This window comes from Zootermopsis nevadensis, unplaced genomic scaffold (genome assembly GCF_977971745.1).
Source record: "Zootermopsis nevadensis isolate Lab colony 2312 unplaced genomic scaffold, Znev_1.0 Znev_ptg000002l, whole genome shotgun sequence".
In the NCBI taxonomy this organism is placed as follows: domain Eukaryota; kingdom Metazoa; phylum Arthropoda; class Insecta; order Blattodea; family Termopsidae; genus Zootermopsis; species Zootermopsis nevadensis.
This window is the reverse complement of record NW_028259134.1, coordinates 5,707,574-5,718,297: the sequence shown is the minus strand read 5'-3', so window position 1 is coordinate 5,718,297 and position 10,724 is coordinate 5,707,574. Positions and strand designations below refer to the sequence as shown.

Sequence of the window (10,724 nt, the reverse complement as noted above, 5' to 3'; positions counted from 1 at the left end):
AGACTACACAACACATGAGCTACACCTAAGGTATCAGGGCAAACAGAGCCTGATGCATCTGATTGATGAAAGAATAAGAGGTGGACATGTGTCAGGTGTTAGAAGCATTCCTGTTCTTACCCAAGCTAGAGCCTTGACTTTTTTTGGCTTAAACTCTAAAGCACAGAGGTGCTTAATATATTGACTGAATTACCTTAATTCTAAAAATTCACAGTAAAAATGTAAACTCATTGATTTCATTAATATCTTTCACAGAATATCAGGGGACTAAGAAACAAAAGTGATGAATCAATATATTCTTTTGAAGTAGGTGGCATAAATCCCCATATATAGTGTATAAGCAAAAATCACATGGTAGAAGGATTTACTACGCCTCACATTAGATGGTTGCTTATTAGGTTCCAGTTTCTCCAGACAAAATCTACAGAGGGGAGTTTGTGTATGTTTGTAAAGAAATATCAATGCTTTAACAAAATTGACATTTCACATCACTGCAAAAATAGGATATGGAAATTTGTGCAATTCATCTACAAACAAAAACATCTAATTTAATTATATTAAGCTTGTACAGAGTTATATCATGTTATTTTTACCAATTCCTTAGCAAATTAGATGCTACTTTAAAGTATCTGTATAATTCAAAAACTGAATTCTTAATCTGTGGTAACATGAATATAGACTATCTCACCCCCCCCCCCCCCCCCCCCCCCCCCAAATCATTCCAACATACAACTTAATACTTTCTGTAAATTTTGCAACCAGGATTCAAAATAATTGAAGTACAGCAGGTGATAATATTTTTTTGGATAATGTAAGATTTAGCTCATTCTGAACTCCCCTAATAAATGGCCTATCAGACCATGATGCTCATTATCTTATGATCAATAATATTTCTGCAACAGTTAACTTTATACCTATGAAGCAGAGAACAAGAAAAGTAAAATAATGAAACAATCAGTTTAAGCTTCTTCTAAACAGTGAAGCATGGGAATCTGTTTATAAAGGTATGATACCAACAATAAGTTTAACCCATTTTATATACTTTTCTAAATATCTGTGAAGCTAGTTTTCCAATTAAGTATAAAAGTATAGGCAATATAAAGAATGTCTCAATTACACAAGGAATAAAAATATATTTCAAATGTAAAACAAATCTATGTATCAAACGAAGGAAAAATAATGAATCAAACAAAAATGCATTTTATATTAAGTACTGTAAAATCCTTAATAATGTTATAAAAGAGGCTAAAAGCAGCATTACAGTAGGCTTTTAGCAAAAGAATATAATAAAAAACATGGAAAATTAAGATGGCTGTCTCCTGGGTTGTTGCGCCATGTAGTCTGGTAAACTCCTACCAGACTACAGATTACAACAACCCAGATGACAACCATCTTCAGACATACCACCGTGAAAACCTCAAATCCTACAACACGGAACATAATAAAAGGGAGGCAATAAATGCTATTGATGAAAAGCTTATTATAATTATGCCATTTTTTAAGGAATTTTTATATTGCTGGGATACCTTCATCTGATGAATAAAAATTATATGAAAATTATTATACACATCCTCATTTTAAAAATTATTTATGATATATAAGTATGTTTTGGAGAGAAAGAGAAAAGAAGGTTGAAGAGTAGTTAACCTTCTTACCGTCTGGGCTACTGTCACGTAGTAATTGTGTTTTTACGTAAATTGCTCACAGGGCGCAGCACAATACACCCCGCGCTACGTTACCATTCAACAGCATTTTGCATACGCATCTGAATAATCCGTGGTTAAAGCAAGACATTCTATGAATATTGCAGGTTTACCCAAGTTTGACGTCCGCATGTCCTGCCAGAACAAAGAACAAAAAGAGTTAAGTCCAAAGATATTCAATTTCTAACCAGCAGACAACAAACCAGGTGATGTTTGGAATTTAATTTGGAGGCATAAGTTAAACCAATGATAAGGGCAAGTCTAATCTTATAAAACATTATGAAAGCAACTGTACTATTTTATTCTTATCCATACGTTTTCGCCGCTACGATTCAAAGCATAAATTCGGCTTTAAAGTGAGAGTCGAATTACCATTTAGAGCTATCAAATCTATCTCGTCTTTCTTTTATAAGGCATTCAGGACTCGTCCCACTTCATAACCATATTGGGAAAAGGTAATTGCAATAACATTAAACGTTACTCTCACCCGAAAGCCGATTTTATACAATTATACAAAACAAATTTATTCAAACTTAAACACCAAAGTTGTGCGTTCCAAATTACTTGCGGCTTTTCAAACTGCGCATAAAAGCCACATCTCCGTGAAAAGTCTCAAAGAAGGCCCCTATATAAATAAACTCTGTCTATTCCACGAAGGTAGACGCCGTTCCAGTTTCGCAGTTCGTTACGTCATCATTTAGCAGTAACCAACTTCTGTTTCCGACATATGCCGTATATTCACACGCCAGAGGGAAATTCTAACACTGGGTTCATGAAACTGTCACTAGATGGCAGATGAAGCAAAAACGAAGGAGTGAAATAACTACTGTTTGCAACTGTAATCTTGAGACTTGCAAGGAATGCAGGAAGTCCAAAGCGTTAAAGGCTACTACATAGCAGACGATATCTTTCCTCCGCTGCAAGCTTCAAGATTACAGACACGAACAGTACAACACTTATTTATGAATTACGTTATTATTGTGGTTTTCAACCAAAACTTTACTAATTTATTGCAGAACTAAAATTTATAATATTCATATCAAGATACGTGGAAGCCATAACACGATGATTTTGAACCAGACAGAATAGAATTGAATTTATTTACATTCCATAGATCTTTGATAGGCCTAAGCCAAAGATGTAGAACATGTCGGCGCAAAAACAAGGCTTGTTTCTAACGCAAATATAAATTATTATTATTATTATTTATTTAGTGTTCTGTCTGACGACAGGTCCATATGAACAGGATCCTTCCATCCTTTTCTCGGACTGGGACCTGTTCATATACGTTCTTGGCAGATGATCCAGAAGTGGTTTGCCATTGCCTTCTTCTGTGTGTGAATGGAGTAATTGTTGGGATGCCACGGAGAAACCGGGGAAGCCCCCGGAGGAAAACTCCGTGTAGCCTAGACCACGGCCTTGCCAAACACAAGTTATAAATTCCGGCACCGCTGGGAATCGAACCCGAGACTCCCAGGATTACAAGGCCAGCGTTCTAACCGCTAGATCACCTCATCTTATTATTATTTAGTGTTCTGTCTGACGACAGGTCCATATGAACAGCATCCTTCCATCCTTTTCTCGGACTGGGACCTGCACATATACGTTCTTGGCAGATGATCCAGAAGTGGTTTGCCATTGCCTTCTTCTGTGTGTGAATGGAGTAATTGTTGGGATGCCCCCGGAGGAAAACTTCGTGTTGCCTAGACCACGGCCTTGCCCAACACAAGTTATAAATTCGGGCACCGCCGGAAATCGAACCCGAGACCCCCAGGATTACAAGGCCAGCGTTCTAACCGCTAGACCACCGTGGCTTACAGAGTAAATTACTGATAATTAATTACGGGAGTTAAAAGAAAGTGTAAAGTTGTAAGTTAGATAATAAAAATATTTACAAACTGCGACTCAGAAATTCATCTGGTAGTTCTTTAACCACATCAGAATATTTCGCAATCTAGTGTCATTACTTAGAACATTTTGTATTAGCCTGTTTCGTGTTGCCTTATAATCTATGCAGAAGCGATTACAACGAATTCCGCGCCCATATCCTCTGTTAACAGAAGCAACCATATAAGCTTTCATGCAATGTAGATTACTTGTCATACGTCGGTAAACTTCTATCCGACTACACGGCGCTACAAACCAGGAGACTTCCGTCATCGCAGTGAGAACCTCAAATCCCACTTCCGATTGTACAGCGTCAGAATTTTTGAAGAAGTCTCTCTTTCCTTGAGATACCTCAAGCTCGAATATGTCGAACTGTGGTAATAATTTTTTAGAAAGGTTTCAAATCCTCAATTATGTAGGCATCATTCAGAAGCCTACTTAGTTGAGGCAAATACTTCAGTTCGAGACTGCTCAAGCCATGTTAATAACATGTCGTCTTATCGAGGTAGTGACCTGAACTTAGGAACAGGGATATTCTAGACGTGTGAATGCACCAGCTGTGGATATGACGCGTGTCGACTGTTCTTTGCAACTTGCACTGAGGTAATTTGCATTTAACTTCCGTGCAGCAGTGAAATAAAGTTGTGACTCGCACCAAGAGAGGCGAACAAGCTTGCGGACAAATATAAATTATAATAAAAATGTTACGCGTGAAGATTGGTCGGACAGTCCTGTCACAGGAGACTGCGTCCTGAAATGTAAGCTACTCTTCATCTAGGAGGGTGTGTTCTGAAATGTAGGCTGTGCTTCATCTAGGAGGGTGTGTTCTGAAATGTAGGCTGTCCTTCATCTAGGAGGGTGTGTTCTGAGATGTAGGCTGTGTTTCATCTAGGAGGGTGTGTTCTGAAATGTAGGCTGTGCTTCATCTAGGAGGGTTTGTTCTGAAATGTAAGCTACTCCTCATCTAGGAGGGTGTGTTCTGAAATGTAAGCTACTCTTCATCTAGGAGTGCGTGTTCTGAAATGTAGGCTATGCTTCATCTAGGAGGGTGTGTTCTGAAATGTAGGCTGTGCTTCATCTAGGAGGGTTTGTTCTGAAATGTAAGCTACTCCTCATCTAGGAGGGTGTGTTCTGAAATGTAAGCTACTCTTCATCTAGGAGTGCGTGTTCTGAAATGTAGGCTATGCTTCATCTAGGAGGGTGTGTTCTGAAATGTAAGCTACTCCTCATCTAGGAGGGTGTGTTCTGAAATGTAAGCTACTCTTCATCTAGGAGTGCGTGTTCTGAAATGTAGGCTATGCTTCATCTAGGAGGGTGTGTTCTGAAATGTAGGCTGTGCTTCATCTAGGAGGGTGTGTTCTGAAATGTAGGCTGTGCTTCATCTAGGAGGGTTTGTTCTGAAATGTAAGCTACTCCTCATCTAGGAGGGTGTGTTCTGAAATGTAGTAAGAGTGATCGTTGCTGTAACTTTCGCTGTAATTTTTGCAAAACTTCTAAAAATCGCAATTGTAATTAAAAACATCTAGTTTTTTTTTCTTAAATGCAGTCACAAAGCATTTTTTTTTATTTTTGATTCCACACTATATAATCAGAACAAAGTATAAACATGTTGCAACTTTTCTTAATGTAAGTAAACCTTCCAAAATGCTTGAGTAAACTAAAGCTGCTGTGTATGAGCTACAAGACGCAATCATGTGACCAGTGCTATATCAAGTAGCATGTTCGTTACTGAATGCTGAGTGGCTCCGCCCTCCTCCACTGGCATACGCCAGAGCGACAACAGAAGAGATTCATAGCCTACGAAGAAATAATAACAATAATAATGCACATACGCACATGCGGAAAGAAAGACTTAAAATTAAATCCTTATGCAGCTTTGCCAGTAAAGACATAAATCAAGGGACATAATATACTGAGACGTCTACAAAAAGATAGAAAAAAACAATTTTAATCCTTGCAATCGGAACAGGTTAAGGATTTAACACGTCATTTATTGTAACGATAATAATAATAATAAGTAGAAAAGAAACATTTGTATGAACACATCCCGAAGACAGTGGAGACAAGTCAAGATAGCCAAATAACTATTTTGTGGAACCAACAAGTCAAAACAGATAGAAATATTCCTAATAACAAACCAGATATTATAATCAGAAACAAAAATGGAACTTGCCTCTTAATTGTCATAGCAATACCGACTGACAGGAACGTAATTAAGAAGAAAGCGGAGAAGATCTTGAAATAGAAGGACCTTCTCATTGAAATACAGAGAATGTGGAAGGTAAAAGCAAAAGTAATCCCAATAATTACAGGAGCAACTGGAACTGTCTCCAGGTCACTCAGAAAATATTTGGCCAACATCCCGGGCGAACACGACGTCAGGAAACTGCAGACGACCGCCATTTTGGGATCTTCATACATCATCCGAAAGACGCTGTCGTAAAATATGTAGTCATCTCTAACAATAAAATTATATAATACGTGTAACATGTATCGAAAACAAAATGTATTTCGGAAACAGCTGCTGCCCTATGCACCTTAGGGACAAGGTCTGTCTCGGGTACATGGAAGTAAATACCCCCATAAAGTGGTGAATATTTTATTTATTTATTTAGTGTTCTGTCTGACGACAGGTCCATATGAACAGGATCCTTCCATCCTTTTCTCGGACTGGGACCTGTTCATATACGTTCTTGGCAGATGATCCAGAAGTGGTTTGCCATTGCCTTCTTCTGTGTGTGAATGGAGTAATTGTTGGGATGCCACGGAGGAAAACTCCGTGTTGCCTAGACCACGGCCTTGCCCAACACAAGTTATAAATTCGGGCACCGCCGGGAATCGAACCCGAGACCCCAGGATTACAAGGCCAGCGTTCTAACCGCTAGACCACCGTGGCGGTAATTGGTGAATATATGGAATAATAATAATAATACGGTGAGTCGGGGTAGCTCAGTCAGTATAGTGACTGGCTACGGACTAGATGACCAGGGTTCGATCTCCGACGGGGGCAGAGGATTTTTCCTGTGACCTCTGCGTCCATACCGGCTCTGGAACCCAACCCAGCCTCCTGTCCAGTGGGTACCGGGGTCCTTTTCCGGGGACAAAGCGCGTGACCACTCACCCCCACCTAATACCGAGGTTAGAAATGAGTAGGAGCTACACCCTCTCTCCCCCCAAGCGCCAACATGGCGTATAGTGGGGCAGCTTTACGTTTGCTTTATAATATATGATGAAAAGTGAGCGTGAAGGTGTCTTTAGGAACCTATCTTGCCTTGTTAAGTTTATGATTCATTTAGGATGTTTCTCCTAAATTTAGTTAAGTGTAAAAATATTCTTCTATTATGTTCGTATTGTGTTATTTCGAAGGACATTCTTAGAATATTAAAACTAACGAAACTTCAGAAAGTAGATCGCTGTCGATTGTTTCCAGTCCCCCCTCTTCCTCAGCAGAAACCTTCTGTTCTCATCACCGCCGCTTTGGGAACCACTGCTTCTGATACCTGCGTCTTTTGTAACAGACTTAACGGACCAGCACACAAAGCGAGAGCACAACGGACCGATGTATTGCATTATGGGAAAACATTTCGTTGGGAAAAACGTTTTCACATTTGTTAGCACGCAGAGGGGCTGATAATTAATTCTGAAACGTATTCATCCTATATTATGATCCACCAAGATGCCTGATGTGCATTAATAAAACTGCCAATTACGGTAGGAAATGATATTGGAAGACAATCATGAAAACCTGTTTATCTGAGCGGAGAACTGACTGGACTTTCAAGCAGAAGTATCTATCTGCGCAGGCGCACAGCCATCCTAATACACGATATAGAAATATCGACTGTCAGTCCTCGCTGTTTCGTCTCATTCTTGTGTTTTTTGTATTCATAGTTTATATATAATTTGTCGCCCTCGGTGCTTAGCGTGCTCGCCACTGGATCCAAGGTTCGCGGGTTCAAACCCGGCCGAGGTCGATGGATTTTTAAGGGTGATAAAAATCCGTAGCACAACTTCCTTTGGAGGGGAAGTAAAGCCGGAGGTCTCATGTCGTAGATTTACGGCATGTAAAAGAACCTTACGAGCATGAAACGAGATGTTTTGTAAGCAAAATTCTGCAGCCATTTCTCGACCGAAGTCTCTCCTGATTCACTACTAGATGGCTCTAGCAGACAAATCAGGATTGAGTAGAAATTGTGAAGAGGCAGTGAGTGGGCTCGTCACTCACTACTTATAAATGCACACTTCAAAGACAAAGAAACCTCCTACATGGGAGGAGGCCAAGGTTCGACTTCGGGCTGTTGTGCCATAGAAGAAGAAATTTATATATAATTTACTTTTTGACGTAAATACGTCTATATTTACGGGTCAGTGTCATTCGGCAAAAAGTGAAACTAAAAAGTGTAACTGCATTGTTATGTTACCCTGGAAATGTCAATTGTTTACTCGGTATTATTGTTACCTATAAAACATTACCTTACCTTACATTACCTAGCGGTGGTCTAGCGGACAGAATGCTGGCCTTGTAATCCTGGGGTCTCGGGTTCGATTCCCGGCGGTGCTCGAATTTATAACTTGTGTTGGGCACGGCGTTTTCCTCCGGGGGCTTCCCCGGTTTCTCCGTGGCATCCCAACAATTACTCCATTCACACACAGAAGAAGGCAATGGCAAACCACTTCTGGATCATCTGCCAAGAACGTATATGAACAGGTCCCAGTCCGAGAAAAGGATGGAAGGATCCTGTTCATATGGACCTGTCGTCAGACAGAACACTAAATAAAAAAACAGTGGTCTAGGCAACACGGAGTTTTCCTTCGGGGGCTTCCCCGGTTTCTCCGTGGCATCCCAACAATTACTCTATTCACACACAGAAGAAGGCAATGGCAAACCACTTCTGGATCATCTGCCAAGAACGTATATGAACAGGTCCCAGTCCGAGAAGAGAAAAGGATGGAAGGATCCTGTTCATATGGACCTGTCGTCAGACAGAACACTAAATAAATACATTACATTACTTTACATTACATTCATCTATCACAGACCCATAATAAGCGTAACTAATTCAAGTTAAATAAGCAAAGTCTTAATCAAACTTTACGCAATTGTAAAGCATGTATAAAGGAAATATTTAGAATAAAGCCAATATATAAACTTCCTTTCCGTATAGACGTATTTACGTCTAATTCTCCGGAACTGGTTCCACTATCACTTTTTTAGTAGAGTGATTTGTAGCAGACCCAAAGGATCAACTAGCATGCATATTGCTTCAACAGTGCGGACATTTTCAATAAGAGAAAATGCTTTTAAGTAAGTATGACGTCACTGGTTTAAGGTCGAGTCAATTCTCCGCTAAAACAGGCAGTACTAGTAGCGTTAGTGGATTAGCGCATAGGTAATTAAAGAACTCCACGCTCCAGTTTTCCTGAATGGTTGATATATTCAGAGGCAAAAATATATAATTATTTTTAGGAAGCCCAGTTTACACACTCGTACCCTATCCCTCTAAGACCTATTTTAATATTATATTTCTATGAGCCGGGATAGCTCAGTCAGTATAGTGACTAGCTACGGGCTGGACGACTGGGGTTCGATCCCCGACGGGGGCAGAGGATTTTTCCTCTAGCCTCTGCGTCCAGACCGGCTCTGGGGCCCACCCAGCCTCCTCTAAAAATGGGTACCGGGGTCCTTTCCCGGGGGTAAAGCCGGCCGGGGCGTGATGCTGACCACTCACCCCCATCTAGTGCCGAGGTCAAGGAAGGGAGGAGCTATACCTCCTCTCACCCCAAACGCCTACATGGCGTATAGCGGGACAAACTTTACTTTACTTTATCTATGATTAGTTGTGCCATGTGCTCTCTTTCCTTTGAGGTCTACTATCACAGATTTACATGTCCTGTCCATCTCAGCCTCTTTCAAGTTATCAGACGAAGATGCAGAATGTGACAAATCTCATTTGTTACACTCGGGATTACTAAATTATTGGACTTTGTCCGTCGTCTGGTATTCAAAGGAACGAAACTTTTCGAAAACTGGATTTGTTTCCGTCCTCAGGTGAAAAGGGCAGGGGCTAACCTCAGTAAATGGACCAGTAACAGAACCAGTTTCCGAAACGTTTCGTTCTTTTGAGGACCAGACGACTTGGCAATCCCAAGCGTAATACACCGTCGTCAGAACACTTTAAAATTAATTAATTTTTACGTTCTCCATTAAATCTTCAATTCATTTACAAATCGAATGTGCTTCTATTTATAATGGAAAGCAAGGAGGATGGGATGGGCTGTAACATCAGAGGACATCCGAAAAGACGAACCTCTGATCGCAGTGCCACCTGGATCGCGACCGCGTATTAACATCGCGCAGTCTATTTCTGTACGTTACGATACTGGGTCGATGGTCACGCCCCTAATAATGCGACTTGCGTGAACTGCCGTTCTTTACATTGCAAATTGCGTCTCTCGCTGCTGACAGGGCCAATGCTCCGACAGGTGGCGTCGATAAAATCTCAGCTGCCCCGTGCCACATGTGACTGACAACTCAGTGCTCCACTTTGCATTATGCATGCAGCATTCGGACTGACAAAAGCGACTTTCGAACAGGGCCGTCCAACTGGACGGTGCCTTTGTAAAGAGGGTAAGAAATGCTGCGTCCTGGATTGTTACATTCCATTCCCCGCACGGCCACAAACCTGGCATTTCGCTTCAACCGACTAGCGTGCTTTACCTCCAATCCCCCCATACGCCTTCGTAGCGTGATGCTTCGACGCAGGGGTACGTTTATTGAAATACGTGTCAAACCTAAGATCACTTATAAAACAGTTGACGATAACGAATACGTACAGAATTTTTATGACGGACTCAAGTGAAAATGCCCAGTTTAGATGCCAGATACGTGGTAGGATAACATTAAGATGGCTATAGAGAAGTCAGTTATGAAAATGGAAAATTAGTTATTAAAAGAACCCTATGCGAAAAGATTAATGTACAGGTAAAGTTTTCCTCCGGGGGCTTCCCCGGTTTCTCCGTGGCATCCCAACAATTACTCCATTCACACACAGAAGATGGCAATGGCAAACCACTTCTGGATCATCTGCCAAGAACGTATATGAACAGGTCCCAGTCCGAGAAAAGGATGGAAGG

General features: G+C 40.8%; 1 long non-coding RNA gene across 1 annotated transcript; it reads right to left on the bottom strand.

Moving 5' to 3' along the window:
- Positions 1 to 1,184: 1,184 nt before the first annotated feature.
- LOC147875039 (uncharacterized) lies at positions 1,185 to 2,299 on the bottom strand. The gene is made up of 2 exons (XR_015537335.1): positions 2,268 to 2,299; positions 1,185 to 1,838 (listed from the first exon to the last, which is right to left on the bottom strand). It is a non-coding gene; the product is annotated as an uncharacterized LOC147875039 (long non-coding RNA).
- Between the last annotated feature and the right edge of the window lie 8,425 nt (positions 2,300 to 10,724).